A 19,286-nucleotide genomic window follows, 5' to 3' on the forward strand; every position below is an offset into this window, starting at 1 on the left:
TCTGTCATTTCGGTGGTGAAAAAGACTGCGTGCTCCTAGCAGACTTCAGTCTGAGTGGTGCTCACGCTGCTGGTGCTAAGACACTTTTGCCGCTTCTGACTATTCTGACAGAATGAAAACCAGAAAGTCTGGCATCCAGTGGGGAGACATTTGTAAAAACGAGGTGATGGCAAAACAGGTATTTTCACTGTAAGTAACTATGATTGGATCGCACTTCTTTTCTGCAAGTCCGAAACCAGAGGATGTTCCCTGGATGGTTTAACATTGCCTGTTTCATGGCATTGCAGATAGTTTTGAGGCATAGTGGTAAGAAGCTGGAAGTAAAATTGCAGAGCACATATAAGGGGTTTGGAACTGTTTTAGCTCCTCTTACAAGCTCCCCAAAATGTCACAGTCAAAAAGAGAGCCACTGTCACTGGGAAAGCAGGAGCCTGATTTAGGGGGAGCGTAAGGCAACTAGAAAGGAAAGAAGTTTTAAAGTGTCTGACACATAGCAAATGGAAAAAATGGGAAGATGGTGGGTCGTAAAGCAGTAACTGGAAATTCAGGGAGAGGAGGAGTAACAAAAGTTGAAACCTAAGTCATCAGCAAGACAATCAGAAGACGTGAGGGGGGCACTGAAAGTATATTAAAACATAAGAAATATGTAGCAGTTGCAACAGTCCATTCCTAGGAAATGGTAACACTGCCAGTGAAAGCATAAAAGAGGAAATTTTCAGTAGATGTTTCTATCTTCTTGTTGAGGAAAGGCAAGATGATGTATCCCTTTCATATGAGAATGCGACGTTTTCATCTGTCACAATGAAGAGTGTGTTAAACTTCAGGTACAGAAGTTACACTTCTTGAGTTTGGCAACTGTAGATTAACTTGCATCCTGTAGTTGTAAAAGAGCCGGCCAAGGACTGATGTTATGGGTTTTTTTTGTTCAGTTTTTTGTTGTTTTGTTTTTCAAAACTCCTAAAACCCTGGGAATGTTTCAAGGAACTAATGGGAAATTAACATTTCAGAATTTGAAAAGCAGAAATGGATTGATCCATGTAAAAAAAATTCAGGTACACATAAGTGAACTTGATACCAAACTCAGACAAAACAAAAGGAGGACAAATACATGAATCTCATAATAAATGGTTAAAATCTGTACATTCTTTAATTAATGCTGCCTGGTATTGGCTTTTGGAAAAACGGATCCTGCGGGATTAGCTTTTTGATAGTATTATAAACTTAATTGATTAAATAATAGTGTTTGTATAAAGTACTCTTGCTTGGTACCTTAGAATATTTTGACTGAGAAACAATACAAGATGACCTTCATTCCTATTAAGTTTTATGTCTGGCTGATAGGTGTTGAACTCCAAGAGCAGCTCAGTCATTACCATGTGGGTGTGCTTGCAGGGAGATCCTGCAACGTTTTTTCAGTGACCTGAGAGACAACCTAAAGTTACTGAACAAAGCTTGCGGATGTCACGGCAGCTCTGGACTTACAAATAATTAAAAAGCCAGATCACTGTTGCAGGTGTAAGAGATAGACGCATGCTGTAACATGGCAAAATGTGAATTTCTGTGCCTAGGAACAAAGCCAGCATACCAATTTGAACGTGGACAGAGGCTTTCTGTTTGTTCCCCCCTTCCCCAAATTTAAAAATTTAACATAATTGCTTAATATTTGGGAATCCCACTCCCAAGAAAAAGTTCTCTTCCCTGTTCGAGTCCCAGGAGCTTCCTTGGCTGGCTGGAGCAGGCAGGCACAGCCTCCAGAGCCAGCCCTCTGCTGGGCTGGGGGCCTGTGCAGGCAGTACGTGCTGCGCACAGCCCTTAGCACTTGCGTCAGGAGGAGTCTGAACTGGGGGTAAATCCAGAGCATTGGGCCAACATAGGTCTGAGTGAGGAACACCAGATGTGGGCCCTATGTTGAGCGGGTCAGAGACATGGTGACATTTTGGGTGCGCTACATGCCTCACTTCTTTTTGGACACCTCTCTCAGGCCAATGCCACTGCCTGCTCACCATCATGGGCAGCTGCAATGAGCAAGGGTCGCTCCTCTGCTGCCTCCAGGGCTTTCTTCTGGCAGGCAAAGGTAGGATGGGGGAGACAGAATTGAAATGTCACTGAAAGGACTACAAATTGTGCCATTATATTGTGATTCGGGAAACTGGAGCTTTTGAGGAAAATGAGGACGATGTCCCTCTATGAGTGGCTGTGTGAAGATCTAGTCTTGGTAATAGACTTCATTTCAACTGGTAACTGTATGAGAAGACCCAAGATTTAGTGGATGTAGCTGGATATGTTAAAAATTTTGAAGTTAAAAATGGCTGACAAATATTTAGCAGTGGGGATAATTAATACCCAGAAAAATCTTCCTAAAAGTGTGCTTAGACTCTTCACTGCTGGCAATTTGAAGATTAAGGCTGACTATTGTAGTCCAAAGTATGAACTGCTCCAGACAAGAATTGAGCAAATAATAAGGCCTGTGTTTTGCAGGAGAACATCTCCATGACTGCAACAGTCCTTCCTGGCTGCACGATCGGTGGTGTGAAGGGTAGTGTGAAGCTGGGCAGAGGTGGTAGTAAATGAGCTGATCATCTGAATGAATCCCCTTTACCCACTTGAATTATGAGGATAGGATGCTTCTCACTGTAATGACACTCAAACTTGGCTCATCCTCATCAATGTGTCTGATGTACTGTGTGCCTATTTGCAGAATCTCAGGGGATGCTAATCAACTTGTCTTTTCATCTCCTAGCTAGCAGCTCTTTTAAGGAGGCACTAAGGAAATACTTCAACACTTCATTTCTCTTCATTTTTTGGGGAGGTGATGGGGGACACATTAAGTCACCAGTTAGTACATAGCAGTAGATCTTGAAGTCTTCCCTGTTCCACTAAAAGTAGTAGTACAATGCTAACACCTATGGGAGCTGAATGAAAACTAAATAAGAAATTCATCTCTTTCTTAATTCCCAGAAAATTAAATTAACAAAAGCTGAATCAGTGTCTCCTGAGCAAAGGACTTAGTCATTGCTTATTGTCTAGAGAGCCAAAATAGTGAAGCAATACTTCCCCTGTGATCAGTATTCTCAGCCGTTACAAATCTGCTTGTGTTTCTTGGCTCTGTAAATCCTTAATAAGGTAAATATCTAACTCACAATTTCTACCAGCTATCACCACCACTGTTTTGCAAATCAAGGTTAACTTCTTCAGTGCATTATTTCAGTGCAATGCCGGATTCAGCTCTCATCTGCCTCCTTCCACCTCCATGTAGGCAAGCTTTTAATGGGAAGGGCATCTGGAAAATTCTTGAGCTTGGTGTTTAAACTTTGAAAGTCTATATATAGTCTGGGTATTAGGGAGAGAGGAGAATGCTTCTGGTGTTGGAAAGTAAGGAGACAAGAAATCATGTGTAGTTTTCTTAGGATGACAGTCAGTAGAAATAAAGAAGACAGTAAGCAAAACAAGTGCTGTGGAATCTCAAACTGCTATACACAGCTGTGTGCAGTGCAACTAGTAACACCTGCAGTATGTTTGGTTGCACGATAAATATGTATATAATAACCTAGTCCTTCCCTCCTTATTACCAAGCTTTAATAGAAGTAGTGTGGCAAAATACGACCCTCACCAGGCCACCCCAACCCTATCCCCCTCAGTGGATTCAGTGGTTGGTGTCTGTCATAGATTTGTCAGAACAGATCATTAGATTGACTCCTCAGTCACAGGCCCCACTTCTGCAAATTTGGGTTTGGGATTAAGGCTGGTTCTGCAGAGGTAGAGCAAGTCCTAGGAAAAGCTGAGCGTATGTGTGACTTTTTGCAGTGTTGTAGGAACCCAGGCTTAAATGTGCTGCTCCTGCATTTTAGGGCCTGCCTCTGTAAATTGCATTATAAGTTGTTATAATTTGATCCTAAGGTCAAATGGTAAGGCGGCATCAAAATAACCTGGGAAATGTCATTGTGGCTACTTCTGCGTGACTCAGGTTCTGCTGGGAGAGGCTTCTCCCGGCATGCTCTAGGGTACCCTGCTGAGTCCAGGCTACTGTTATGTCTAAGAGATAAGAAGCTCCCTAGCTGTGTACTTACTATTTCACAGCACTTCTTGCTCTCTTCCAGTTTATTTCTCTGTTGTACACCGTGCAAAGACACATGAGCTCAACTAGACCTGGGAACCATGAGACAAAAGCTTTAAGCACTGTCTGTCAGATGTGGCAGCTGCTGTGCCTCTGCTCTGTGTGTCATTAACAAAGCACCTCTGTCATCCCATCCCTCCACTACGAAGCGAGAGCTGGGAAGAGGGAAAGATCAATAGCTGAGCTTCTGTGCACAGTGCCAGATGCAGTATGTTGAAAGCGTACACCAAATCAGTGTTTGGCAGCGATGGCCTATTTGCAAAGCGGATAGAACAGTATTAGAACCCTTTAATTTGCCCTTTCAAGAAAATACAGGTTGAAAACCTAGAAACCCAGCTTTCCGTCAAACTTTATTCATTAAGGGTGCACAACTAAAGGCAAAAACATAGGTCATCCATTCAGCTGAGTCAGACAACACGGGAAGAGAAGACGTTCCTTTGCTTCCCTGTGACGCTGGTCCACATGGAGTGGCCTTATCACAAGGGTGAGAGTGGAAGAGAGAAAATTAGCCTCGAGTCCACTTCTTTCTTGTCAGAGAAGTGGCCAGCGAAGTGCCATGGAGGAGAAGGCAAGCAGGAGACAAGTGTTTGAACTCTTATACCATCTCACTCAGCCCACACAGGTTAGCTGAAAACACGGGGAAGTCACTCCCTTTTTGGCAGGCAGCAATTGCTGCTGCTCCTCCTCTGGGGCAGGTAGAAACTCCGATGGCTGAGACACCAGCCCTTCCTGGGCAAGAGTGCAGCAGCGTATTGCCCTTTGTTATGGGCCCTGGCTGGATTCTTAAGCTCACCATTAAATCTTAACACTGTGTCTGCTTTTCTTTTTGACTTTTGTTTCATTATATCTGCTGGGCTTTTCCTCTAGTAAGTTCACATAACTTCCAGGGGAGTTTTTGGACCACATCCTGCTGCCTCCTGAATTTGGATGAAGCGGATTAGTTTCAGTGCAGGTTAACACGTGTAACATGGAATGAGGGGAGCCTCTAAACCTTCTGAATTGCACCATTGTTCCTTAACAGCATTATGTGGTGTAGCCAGCCATTAATCACTCCCGATTCTTAAATTATGAATTGTTAATGAGAGTGCAGAAGAAACAGAATACAAATGAAAAGTGGATTTCATTATTAAAGCAATTTTAACTTCGTCTCTGGAGATAAGAAAATAAAGCCTGAATTTCTATAGTAGAAAATAATTATGAATCTTAAATCATTAACCTGAAATTATAAATTTACATACATCATTCTCACAAAGAGCAAAAAATATTCACGGTTTGCTTTTCTCCTCATGTTATATTTTAAACGTAAGAAAAAGCAATGTAAATGTTTTCGGAAATTTGATGGGCCTACTGACCTGAAGTAGCAATTTACTCTTTGAGTAGTTTCCATTATATCAGTGGAGGTTCTTTTCCTGGAAGGATACTAGTTGGTCACGATAAACGTATCAGACTTCAAATATAAATGACTTAATACACTTGAAATAGTTTAGGTCGTGCTGTGAGTTTCCCTTGGCCGTGTGTGAGAATGGGTCCCAGCATATTCCTTAGATGCTCTGTGTGAGTAATCACACTGTAGAAGAACAACCAACCTTCTTTCAGAGCATGATTAAACTTCTGTACGGTGTACACTACTTCTGAAAGCATTTAAAATATTTTCCTTCTTACAGTGGTAAAGGATTTGTTATGATCACAGCAGTAAATTCAGTGTTTGCAATTGGAGGGCAAACAACCCAGCAAAAGCGCACTTCTGTTGTGTTGCATACATGTTCACATGTGCGGAGGTCACATCCATCAGAGCAGTGTTCCTGCACTTCCACTGCCGTAAACCGGAGCCTGTGGAAAAGAGAAGATTCAATAGGAAAGGAGGGGTAATAGCAATGCATGAGCCTGGGAGTAGGTCTACAGTAAAAACAGATTAGGCAGACTTGGCTGTTCTAATAAAGAGAACTAGAAGAGAGAAATAAAAATGATGGAAAACGATAAGGGGAGCTTATAATGGACCTGCAGGGTGGAAAGTGAGGGCAGAGCACCCAGTGTTTTTGCAGGTTCATAAAGAGCCTAGCACAGTCGTCATGGGAGGGTTTTAATGACCCTGCTATTGACTAGAATAAGAATGACAGAATGACTGGGGAAGGATGAACGTTTCTGGTGGTTATTTCAGGACTGTTTTCTTGCTGCTTTTTCTTAAGCAATCAATAAGATCAGAAGCTGTAGTGGTTGGAAATGAACACTGAGTGACAAAAGATACAGCCTTCATCTGAGGGAAAATGGTCATTATACCATTGGATTTGTTTGAGGCATGTGTGAAGAAACGTTCAAAGGCAGCAGCACAGAATTATTGGATTTTTAAAAAGTAGATGTGAGGGAATGTGTAAAGGCTGGGATGAAAGTGATTGAAAGAACTATTGTCCAAAAATTCCACTTGGGAGCAGTCAGATCGAGGGCCTGTGAAGTGGAATCTCTTCGTTATAAAAGTCCTTTTACTGTTAATGGTGGCAAAGGAAGCCGCCTTTGTGGAGCAGGAAAAGTAGTGTTTAATCAGGTGCCAGGTTAAGAAGGGTGGAAATTGAGCAGAGAGGGTGAGGGAGGGTATTTCACCACGGAATATCATCAGGGACACTGAGGGTGGTCTTTGTCCGTTCTCACGGAATAGAAGTGATTTTGCGCTATATGGATCTTCCAGCAAATATGGAAACTCTGGAGGATTTACAAGAAACCAGGATCACTAATGCTAATCTGCTGCTCCTGGTGCCTCTACCCACTTTGGGGACTTCAACTGCCACCACCTGCCCCCAAATCCCCACTGAGTGGAGATCTTGTAGTCTGCAAGGTGCAGCATTGGACTTTATTACCTTTTCAGCAGATTCTCGCCTTTGCCTGCAGCCCTCTACCTGCCTTTTCCAGCCATCTCCCAGCACAGACCTCTTGGGACGAGCTCTTTTCTCTCCAGTGAGAGCAGTGAGAAAGAACAATTCCCTGAGCGAGTGCCGTCCCTAATGTGCTATGCTATATCTTGCTTTGCACCACTGAGCAGGAAGGAAGAAGGATATAGCTGAACATTTCTCAACACGCAAAAGAAATGAGGCAAAATAGATAATGTCCCTTTTATTAAAATAAGTGATGGTTAAAAAAGCAAAGTGAAAATCAAGCTTGCAGACTTGAATAAGTACAGAGTTCCTTTTTATGCAAGATTTCCATTTATAATAAGTTAATAAATGAGAAAGAATTGTCTAATGTTTTTATAACATGAGTAGTGTGTGTTTATAGACCATTACAAGATGATCAGGAAAAAGCGTTATAGATGGTTACCTGCTGTCGTTATGATCAAGCTAAGTGACTCTTAACAGCTAATCATTTTTTAAACATCTATTCCTTTTCTGAATCCTTTACAAACCCAGTGCAGAACCTTCACGTGAAATAGGACCAAATATTGAGCGAGGCACAGACGTGCCACTTGCTGCTGGGGATTGTGCGCTGCAGCCCGCCGTGCCCCTGGTTCCTGACGCGTGGAGCTGCTGTTGGAGGCAGACAGGATGGGGCAGTTTTTGCTTTGCAGTAGCAGTGTGGGGATTCGGAGTGCCGGCAGGGGAAGAAGAACAAGATTAAGCTACACTGATTCATTAGCTAAAATATCGTGTTTGCAACTTAGACCTTGAGGGGCTGTCATCGTGCTTGAGGACTGATTGTGCTTGTCTGGGCACACTGCAGCTTCTCCTGCTAGCAGTTTTCTCTGAAACAGAGAAAAGATGCAAAGGTTTACATGGATAAGACTCACTTTCTAATTATCTCTCCTCAGAAGTCTGTCTTCCAAAGGAATAGGAAGAAGGAAGAAGATTGCTTCTCTTCCTTTTCAAGATCAAAACACTTCATGCTGGTTTCACTGACTTCCACCAGCACGTTTTCTCTTTTGTCTTCCTGAGCATGCCCACATTACACCCCATACTCTCATCACAGCTGTCTTAATGAGCCACAAACTCTTCCCCACCCTCAGGGTTTTGGCTGCCCCTAATCAAGGCCAGCTCTGCCGTGGTGCAGCTGTAGCCTGGGGTCAGGCTGCTGGGGCAGAGCTGTCTGAGACTGAGCTGGGACGTGCCTCGCCGGGGGCTCAGGAGCTGTATTTAAGCACAGGCCCTTGCCTGTGCTCAGCCTCAGATCTTACAGATCCCAGCTTTGTCTTGCTCAATGGACTTTCTCGCTTGACCTTGGACCTGCCTCCTCCCTGCAGGCTGGCTGCTACTGCTGGGCCTCCTCCGCTCCCTTCAGTGTGGTGGGACTGTTCCCTGTGCTGCAGAGGATACTGCCCTGTGCCTGCCTTCTCGTCCTTGTCCTTGTCTCACCTTCCCTTGCTGAGCAGCTCACTTATGATGCTCTTGGAGATGCTCCAGGTAGGAAAAACATGTCTGAGATATCATCTTTTTTCACCTCCGTTATTTTGAGGTACTGGGAAACGGAGAGGGCTACCTGTGTATTTTCTTGTTTGGACTTTGAGGTGCTTTTGTGGTATGGGATGACTTTTCTCCCGGTCTGCCTCTTCAGTGATTCTCTTTAAAAAAAGTGTGCCAGTTGCAGATTTCGTCTGTCTAATTGTTCTGATTATTTTTTTTTTCCTTCTTTCCCAAAAGAGAAAGACTGAGATATTTTTGGACCAATCTTGTAGAACAAACAGTCTTTTGTGCACCAGCAGACAGTCCCACCATCTGTGAAACAATTAGCTGTTCTTACTGAAGCACCTCTGCTCTGTGGTTTCCAGGAGGAGACTCAGGAGTCTGCTCTTCACTCACACTTGGGCAAGAGACGTTTCTCCCTTGGTCCTCAGTTGGTTGAGAGCAACTGTGTGTGCAGCCAGTTTTAGCAGAGGCAACTGGCTGTGTAACACCTGCTCATTGCTCCAAATCCCTGCTTCTCTGGCTTCCTGCTCCATGCGGGTTGGTGTTCCTCAGCTGCGCCTGGATGCCAGTTCAGAATTCAATGCAGTGCTTTTCAGGCTGGGCACCAGGCTCTACCCAAGAGAAAATCCATCGGATTTGCCTGGGAGCTGTTGTAAAAAGAGATGAGCCAGTGTGTCCTGAAGAGGTTCAGCCCCGGCTGGAGGTACTCATAATAGTGACAGGAAGGATGGGAAAGGCAGAGGGAATTTTGCAGCCTCTTCTCTTTTTCACAGCAAGCCACAGGTATGCAATGAGGAGGGTGGAGTGGCAACTCCATCTGTCTTTGTCCTTCATCCTCTGCCCCAATAAGTCTGCAGTGGGTCTCTTATGGGACACAGGCTTCTGCCCACTGCCTCCTCTCATCTGCTGTTCTCTGCAGTCTCGACAGCTTTCCTCTTGGAAGGTTCAGTGGAGAGGGCTGCGTTTTGTGGCTGGTATTACATGGAAACAAAGTCACGCACCACTCTTAATTACAGATGCTGTTTTGGAAAGTGACTTAATTGTTAAGCAGATTTTCAGGAAAGAGATCTCTCCAAATCAGTTCATGTGATTTAGACTCGAGAGTGATTGCAGGCAGGTAACTAATCCTGGGCCTTGGAGAGTTGTGGCGTTTGTTTTTTTTTGTTGCTGTGTTTGTTTGATTTTAATACGTAGTAGAAACAGTTGGTTTAATATGTAAAATAAAACTGTAGCTTGGCAAAGTAAATCCCTATAAAATGTTAACCTTCTATTTATGTAGTCCTTCCTTTGTGTGTTTCTTTGTTCATTTTTTATGATATGGAGTAGAAACTGAGTGGCTTTGTACAAATAATGGTCTTTTAACCCCCCATAATCTCATATAGTAAATTTCTTCTTGTCTCCAGATATTTCCCTGAGACCAATTCTAGGCTTAATGTGCCAAAGATTTTAAAAATAATAATAATGATAAGGGCAACTTGTGCAGATTTAGGATAGCGGGGAATATTTGTTTTGAACATAGCTGTTTCATACCCATACCCCAGCAGTTTATAAAACCACATTATTTATGAAGAATGGTGTAAACAGGAAAGCAGTAACAGTTACCTGAGTAGACCTTTGGTTTATTTAACTGAGAGGAGGAAGCCATACCTGGATACTGCCAACTCTTGTGCTCCTCAGAAAGGAGAGATAAATTTTCAAGTGGCAGAAGTCAGTGTGGCATCACAGAAGTTGGTTTGCAAATCCAGCTCGTATTTGCCACCTCTTTGGGCACATAGATGGACAAATCGAAATGGGTTTGAACAATCTCATTTGAAGATTTGTTCTTTGTTTCACTGCGGTGTCATCACAGGATATGACCCTCTGCCCCGGTGTGGGAAGTGAACTTGTGAACTGGCTTACAAACAAAAATGTTTCCCAAAAGAATCTGGCCAAAATTGCAGAGCATGATTTAATGCAAGAAAGAGGGCAGGCACTGAAAGGTCAGCGTGATGACAGATGATATTTCACTCTGCTTAGAGTTCTGCAGCTGTTTGCTGTTGCAGGAGGGTGATGGGGTGGGGAAGGACAAATCCCAATAGTAGTATATCAAGAGACCGTGTCAGTGCATCATGTGGAAGTGCTCGCCTGTGGGGGTGTCCACCTGGCACCTAGGGATGCTCACAGGAATGCTTCCACTGGCTCTACAGCCCTGGGGAATCAGTGGATTTATGCTCTCCCAAGCTGTAGATTACTATAGTGTGGACTTATGGAGAGGCAGGGAAGCCAAAACCAGGCTAAAGCCCTCTTCCTTTACCGCTCTTCAAAATGATTCCCGCTCCATGTGATGGAGGAGACACCTTGCAGCCCTTTATTGTGACTGTAGCTGTATGGTGTGAGAGGTACAGAGCTGGCCAATAGCGGGAGTAATCGGGGTCTCCCTCCCAAGAGCTGACACGAGAGGAAAGAGCCCCAGGTTTACCTGTTACCGACCAGCTTTCTTACTTTGGGGAGGCAAAAAGCAAGCATAATGTCCTGCACACCATGTCTTTATACCTGCTCCAGGGTTTAGGAAGGCATAAAAAAAAAATGATGTGTCCAGGAGACAGTCTCTTCATTCTTTGCAGAAGCCCATGCTTCAGCCTGCTCTGTGTCCTGTGGAGGTCTCCTGCAGATTTGTCCCGTACTCTGCCACGCTCCAGAATAAACTGGAGTCATTGTTCCTTTGGGGTCAGGGAACCATGCCGACCTACAGCACCCGAGGTCTGCCTCCCACACTTGTTGTCACCCAGCATGGTGTGCAGGGGTTTCAGAGGATCGTTAATGGACGACGTTTGTGCTTGACAGTGTCTGCATTCCACAGTTTTATACACAGCTTGCTTGACATATCTTTTCTTAGCAAAGAATAGATAACGGTGCATTTGGGTGAGGCTGCGCAAGTGATTCTTTCTGCAGTTATCAGTGTCTATCTTAGTCTGCAAAATCTAGTGATTATCATCTTCATCAAAACAAATGACATCTTTTTTGGACAGATTAATTAAGGAGAAAGGCATAAGTTGGTGTGGTAAATCACTCTTACAAAAATGTGACTTTCCTGGAATTATATCTTAGTAAAATATATATGCTGCTCTGTCTTATTTAGCTTTTATCATTATCATAACTGAAAACACAGAAGACATTAACCCTTGAACGTCCTCAGAAGTTTTTAAGCAAAGAGGACACAAATTATTCTAAACTCCCCTGGTTCCTGTTATGCAAAACTCGGGAATTTCATTCTTTGCAATGAAAATAGAATGGAACATATGCTACAGATAATTCAACCAAAAAATACATTGTGAATTACTGCATTTTAGAAGGGAAAATAAAAGCCCCTGTCAGTGATTGAAGATCTAATAATGCTCGAATGTTATTACTAAGTAACTCTAAAAGTGTGTGATTAGCAGAAGGGAAGCTCTGAAGACTTCTCTTGAGATTTTTGGTTTATTATTAGTGCACAATGCTTATGTGAACTTCATAGTTTTCTTAATGCTCGTGGTCTTACCATACACAAGCAACATCTTAGCATAAAGGAAATAAGTACGTTTAAATGTGGTTTCCCCCCTTTAATTGGTTTAGTTGTATTTGGTTGCTGTGGTACAAGAACTAAGGAATGTCCTTGAACAGGGGGCAAAAGGAAGTTAGGTAATGAAGATAGGAGTAACTTGATGTGCAAAATACAGAGAGCTTGGACTGGCATAAGAAATACAGACTTTCAGCTGCTGTCACCCACCTGCCTGTCCAGTAAAGGCATCTGCATATCTTATGATCTCGTGTCGTCAGGTAGGAGTTGAAAGGTATGTAGGGCTGTGTGGTGTCCTGGGGTGGGGCTATTTCGCATCTCTCTCTTGAAGCTCTTCTATATGATGCCATTACATATCCTTTGGGCTGTAGGAAAGGCCAAGACAGAAACTGCCACCGTAGTCTAGCATTAGGACGCTCACCTGAGATTTGGGGTGGGAAGGTTCCCCATGCCCTATCTCCTCCGCTTGGTATGGGAAATGGCAGGCTGAACCCACATGTTTGTGGCGTGAGGTGTCTGATCCCCTGAAAGGAGTGGGCTTCGCGTCTCTCCTGATCAGCTCCATCAGGTAACGTAGCTCCCTCCATGTGAGACTGCAAAAACTGGTCCTTCTCTTCTGCTTGTGTCTTGATGTGGTTGTTGCAACTTCTTTCTATGTCCCTGTGTGTGTGAGACCCTCTCTGCCAGGGTCAGTGTCACAGGACCGAAAGGCAGGAGGTGCCAACTCTGCATCTGACAAGTCATAGGCCAGGTGCCGAACTGATTGGGCTGTCAAGACTGAACGGGCAATTGGACGTGACCAAAGCAAAAAAAATTGTGGGTGTCTGGGGAAAGCCAGGGACTTAAACATACCCAGACATACCCCGGGTACAGCAAAAGCTCTCAGAATTGCAGTTTTTGACTGGAGTTAAATGTAGGTGCCACATGTGCCTCCTTCCCTTTTTCTTTTCTGAAGAGTCTCCAAGTCCTTTTCCTGGATGTAGTCGTTGTCCTTCCCTGATTATTTTCTCTTGTTCTCTGCTAGGTTGGCGTGTCCATTTAGAAAGGCATATTCCCGCATACTACCATGTGTGTTGCTCTAAGGAGAGTACTGTCATAACAATTGCATATATTTTCTCACTCTGATGTATTTGTGCGTATAGGACCCCTTAAAAACTATAGCTCAGAGCACTGAGATTCACCTTCCTACATGTATCAGTGATCCTAAATAAGTAATGAAGCAAATGTAGTTAAGATGCAAATGTAAAGTATCTTATTTTCAGCTTGGCTTGCATTAAGCTGTTAATTTCCATTAGCATTAATGAGAAAATACACCCAGAGGTTTTCCCCAGGCAAGAGTTCTGATCCTCCTAACAATAATTTCCCTTTTACAGTGTCTTTCAATCAAGGATATTTGTATTTTGCAAACTTAATTAAGAATTAATTAATTAACAATATCCCTGGAAGGAATGGCAAATGGCTTTTTCCCCATTTTACCAGTTAGTGAATGGAGATTGCGTAGTGGGATGTGGCACTCATGGCTCTGATGTTGAAATCTGAACCACCTGTGCCACCATCTGCAACTTACTGGGGATGTTTGCAAGTTTATTTGCAATGTACATCAATATTTATCATTTAATGTATTGCCTCTTTGATGCTTGTTTAGTTGGTGTATGAGAAAGCCATCCTTCTTAGCCAGGCCTTACTTGTGATTATAAAGGAGTCTCACTTGCACGCAGCAGTTCGCAGCAGTTCGCTCTCTCGTTTGTTAGGATTGTCGCTTCTGTTAAATATGCGACAGATCTGTTAAGACTTTCATATCTGCATTTGTAGAAATAGCAGACAACTTCAACAGTTATCTGTAGAAACAAATTACGCTGTCGCTATAAACCATGTCTGATGCTCTTAAACAAAGCACTGGGATATCTACCCTGTGATTTCCTACCGGATATTCTCTGTCTGTATGAACTGCCTTAGTGTTGTGCATAGTGGCTAGCTAATTTCTACATATTCATTTTATGTAATATTTATTCCTATCACTCAATCAGATTTGTAAACCAAATTCACAAATGATGGGGAGTATGTTCTTCTTTGCAATTAGGATGATTCATCAGTGGCATAACTAATAGAAGAACAGGAAACTGAGAAATTATACCCTTCTGCTTGAGACTGGGAGCGGAGCTTGGGAACAGAGACAGTAGGAAACAGGAAGATAGAATGAGAACGAAGGGGAGAGGATCAAAATACTGAAAAGAGGCGATGGGGAGATGAGAGACAGTACATTGGAACAAGAGAAGTGATTACACCACATAAGAAAGGCTGGGGAATCTGCTTTCCATAAAGAAAGATGACATAATGAAGAAATAAGTAAGAGAAGTATTTTACTTTCCACAGGGGGAAAGAATGAAGAAAATGTGTTAGGGCTACAGAAAGTAATAGATGATGGAGAGGGCTGGCAGAGTTGGGCTCATCTGTGTGGTCCAGGTGAGGCCCTGTATGTGGAGAAAGTATTTTGGTACCACTTGGGAAGGAGAGAAGTCCAGCCTGAGCCCTGGAGGGTACGCAAAGTTGAAATTCGCAAAATGGATGAACGCAGTGTATTGATACACTAGTGCTGCAGTATGTTGCTAGCATTCCTCTGGCTTGCTCAAGCATATTACAGGCTGACTGTGCGAGTGCCGTGTTGGTAGGTTCCCCATGGGAAAACCCGAAGCGCTGCAAATGCCTTACAAGGCTATTCCCATGAAGTGCATCTGCACTATCACCACCAAAGGCAACAGGGAGGGCTGGTGTGTTAGGAAGCTATTGCAATACACCTTTCTTGTAATTAAGTCTAGACATAATAGCTGAGGCTTATTTGTACACTTCTTGATGTTAATAGCTGATTCTTTTAGCCTCACAGAAGGAAAAAAAAAAAAAAAAACAAAAAACAAAAACTATGAACTCCTCCTGTTCCGAAATAAAAGCTCAATGGAGACTAACCTTTTTTGTCTTCAAACCACTTGTCACAGGACAATATCCCCAGCTTTGTGTGCGGAAGCAGCCGCCTGTTCAAAGTCAAGGATTTGGTCCACCTTACTCTTCCAAGATCTGTTAGCTTGTCCATTGACTCCAGGTATATCTGAAAGGTGGGCTCTGGAAGGGATTTCAGATTGCTGAAAGCTGCTGTTGGATTTTCCTCTTTCTCCCCAGAAAGACTCAGTCGTTGAGTGTCCAGCATAACCTCTTGGCTGCTACTGATTATTGCCTTTTAATTTAGGGGAATTAGCATTGGATAAAGGAGTTCCAAGGACATAAATCTGAGAAGAAAAGAACTTAGTTGGTGAAAGTGATCCTAGAGATAGGTGACAAGCTGGGGTCCTTAAGCAGATAAGCAGTTTATGTGATTTGGTTACAAGATGACAATGCAGAGTTGAGAGCAAAACGAGTTGTCTTTTATTTATTTTAAATCCAAAAAGAGAAACAAATTCTATTTTTCCTTGTCATAGCAAGTTCAAAAGTGTCTCCATCTGTTGTTGCTGTCTGTCTCTGATCACCTATAGGTTGCTTCTTCATTACTGTGCAGCCTGTATGTTGGACAATATCATCACTTAAGTTGCATTTTTAGTGATTTTTTTTCCTTAGAATCCCCGTTCACACAACCATATCATCACATGAGTCTCAGCTTTCATTTTAAAGAGCCTAGCTGGCATTGACTGGTTAGAAATTTGAAAAGTGGACCCTAAGAACTCAATGCTGAAAGGAAAAGGAAAAAATGCTTGCAATTGTTTCTTTTTCAGTTGTTCAACATAAATAATTGTACCATCCTTTATTAAGACAATCTTGTAACTTTTGTGGGATCTTACCCTTTCTATAGCTCTGCATTAACATTGTTAAATTAAATCTCTTAATTTTTATCTTAACTTTGCATCTTAAAAATCATAGAAAAAATAAAATCCACCCCTTTTTCTACCTGTACCTCCCTTTATTCAACTCATTTGAATTTTTAAAATCTTATTTGGAGAAGAAACAATTCCAAACTGTAATAAACATGTCTCTGTGCAGTTTTGTGCTGGTTGGAAGTCACTAATCCGTTTATGTCATTCTTTGTGAGGATGATCCTTGTCTAGTCCCATATATTGATTAAAATTAAGCATTACACAAAACCTTTATCATTTCAAAGGATTATCCTTTAATGTTTTTCTCTCTGCCTTCTTTTTTGAATTAACGTTTTTTTGTACCCTAGCTGATCTACTAGCTAGGGGGTGGGGTTTTTTGTTTTTTCTTTTTTTTTTTTCTTTAACAGAAATGTTGCACAGTGCGTTCATTTCTTATTTAGTTTATATTCACCTTTTATGAAACATGCCCATGGACACTTCCAGGGCACAATATTATGAATAAGGGTGAAAGTGGTCCTCTCTAGTTATGTCACATGTAGCTGTAGGATAGGGAGGCTAAGTATATTTATGCGTATACTGATGAATAGGTATGATCACAAAGAACATTTAAATTGTTTCTGTGCCAAACCAGTTGTTGTATTGGTTTATACCTATGCAGCTTTTGCTATCTAGGGTAATTGTCCTCATACACAGCCATGATGCTGTGGATATGGGATACGGGGTTTTTCTTGTTTGCTTGGTTTGGTTTTGCATTGTTGAAGACACAAATTGATTAACTGCATCATTTTTTGAAGAATCACACCAAGTAGAGTAGGATCTAAGTCCTACTTGAATTTGGTCTGTCTGGCCAAAACTGTAAGTAATTTATGTTCTTTCCCTTTAGGTCTGGGACATTAAGTGCCATCAGTAAAACTGCAGCTCCTAAAGCAACCAGTTGCTAGAGGCAGCTCCAGAGCACATAGTTTCTAAAACAAACTCCAGTGAACTGACATATTTCTTCTCCTAACTCACCAGCCCCTGCAACCCTAGGTTTTGCTTCTAATTCTAAGAGAGTGTTTATCTGAGACCTATTGGCCCCTGGAAGCTGCACTAAGCTTAAATTTACACCAAACTATTCTCTCTTGTAGACCTAGTTCCACCTGGTGTGCATTATTCCTTCTAGATTGACCCTGCGCCATGTTTAAAACTTTGGGAAAGGCATCAAGCCCAAAATGAAAACAGCAATCCAGCCCTTGAGAATAACATGTCTAACCGTGGCATGGTGGTTCTGTGTAGGTACAGCTGAGTCATCCCGTGGTTCTGAACCCTAATACTAAGTTTGACCCAAGTTGTGATGAAGACACTGAAGATTTGGGAGTTGATCCTGCACGACCACCGACAGGAGGTGAGGTTGGTAATTTCTGGTGCCAGGTTGGGCAAGGAACTGCATTTGGCAGATAGAAGCCAGCACTTACCCTGACAGGGAGCACTCATGTGGCTGAGAAATGCTCTGTGGCAAATTCTAAAAAGTCATACCAACCAAACAAAAGGTTTCAGAAAGGCAAGGAAGCAAAAGTACACTACAGGGACCATTTGTTATCTATGAGTGTGTTGACTACTGTGTTCTATATAGAGATTTGTTTATAAGGAAACATTAACACAAGTGGGAAGATGGGAATCCTCCTGCCTGTCATTGACACATCATCGCAGGGCAGACCATAATTGGAACGGGCAGGCTGTGTCAGTTAGTAGGATACTTGCTGGACATGTTCATTGTGGCCTAGCAAGTCACTCTTACCCCCTTCTCTGAGGTTTTTTTAGACTGGACATTTGTCAGACCTGTGAATTTGTGTAGTGCTTTATCTTGGCTGGAGTCTCAAGGCGCTTCGACTGAGTAAATAACACAATAGTGCATTCACTGCTGTGCATTTGCAATTGTGCCGTGTCAATAATCAACATAAACAAGGTGGCAAAATGTCTTGAGTACTGGTTAAAAGTACCACTCTGAGTGCAAGATGAGGAAGTTATGAGAAGTTTAATAATCTGTTTAAACATTAATGTTCTGCTTTGCCTTAGCTGGACGCTGACAACATACTCTCTCACAGGCTAACACTTAATTACTGTTGTTACAAGGTTAAGCAATAAACTCTCAGTCTGTCAGCAGGTCAAATTAGTCATTAACGCCCTCTGGGCAAAGTCTAGCTGGCTCATGTGCTTAAAAAACCGTTAGACTTATCCCTGGTTTTACTAAGTCTCTCTTTGGTCTTGAAGGTTCAGTAGCAAAGTTGGAAGGAGTTAGATCTGCAGTCAGCCCTTCGGGGCTACATGTTTCCTTTCTTCCTTCTTCAGGGTTAATGCAGGGTTCCTTCTGATATAGGTTTAAGTCATTAGATTCTTCAACATGGTTTGTCTCTCTGTAATTAAGCATCCACTGATAAAACTGGCTTCAAAATGGCTGTCAGTAGGTTTTTAACAGTGCGTTTTCTTCTGTTTATTTACATTGTCGCTTCTCTTAATTTAGGTCTCCAGTTAAATGGATTTTCTTTATGTGAATTTTGCCATCTGAATAGAATTTATAAAATATACAAAGCCATCCAATGCTAAAATAATAATACTGCTGTGCCACCAGGCAGAAGCAGCCTTGAGCTTGTCAAGATTGTCTCTTGACGAGTCGGCAGGTAGCAGTGGCTAGGACATATCCCATGACTCTAAGAATCAAATAATTTTGTAAGGAATCCAAAAGTAAAATTACATTTTGTGGTTTTACAAGCAAACTGACACTTTAAAGTAATTTTAATATAATAATGTAATGCAAAATAGCAGCTAATTCCCTAAAGTAATGTAACAACTTTAGATCTTGCAGGCTGTTCAACTTCAATGTGACAAACAATGCTGCTGTAAAAAACTAAATGGTGAGATATTAGATGCATTCCCTGTGAGCTAAGAGTGCACATCCTTCTCAACAGGAGCTGGAAACAACAGAGAACTGGCACTACCCTACCTTGGCTCAACGGTGCAGCATCACCCCAAGTGGAGCTTTTGTATTCCGGGTCCAAAACTGCAGTTAAAGGGGGAAAGCAAAATGCTGGTTTTAAAGGACCAGTGGCCTTCTCTATAGGAACAGCCTGTTGGTTGTAACAGTGAGAGCTTGGATTTAGAAAGGTTTCGCTTCTACTATAGAGTGTAGGTAAAATAGAGCATGTCTTTTTTTTCTGACAATGAGTGCAAAGTGAAGAGGAGCAGTCTTTAGCGTTTAACTACTTTTCTAGATAAAATTAAACGGAAGAGACAAGGGGAAGAACGTGATTCCTGACAACACATCCTGAGGCATCTACTCAGGAAACATTGTGCAGTCTGAAGGGAACCTTTTTAATTCCCCTAAATAGGAAACTCTTCCTGACTGCACTTTTGTCCAT

At 42.4% G+C, this 19,286-nt stretch overlaps 1 long non-coding RNA gene across 1 annotated transcript; it reads left to right on the plus strand.

Moving 5' to 3' along the window:
• The first annotated feature begins 8,363 nt into the window (after positions 1–8,363).
• Positions 8,364–18,992, plus strand: LOC141744635 (uncharacterized). The gene is made up of 3 exons (XR_012587520.1): positions 8,364–8,496; positions 17,167–17,275; positions 18,837–18,992. It is a non-coding gene; the product is annotated as an uncharacterized LOC141744635 (long non-coding RNA).
• The last annotated feature ends 294 nt before the right edge of the window (positions 18,993–19,286 follow it).

This window comes from Larus michahellis, chromosome 6, assembly GCF_964199755.1.
Source record: "Larus michahellis chromosome 6, bLarMic1.1, whole genome shotgun sequence".
NCBI classification, from domain to species: Eukaryota; Metazoa; Chordata; class Aves; order Charadriiformes; family Laridae; genus Larus; species Larus michahellis.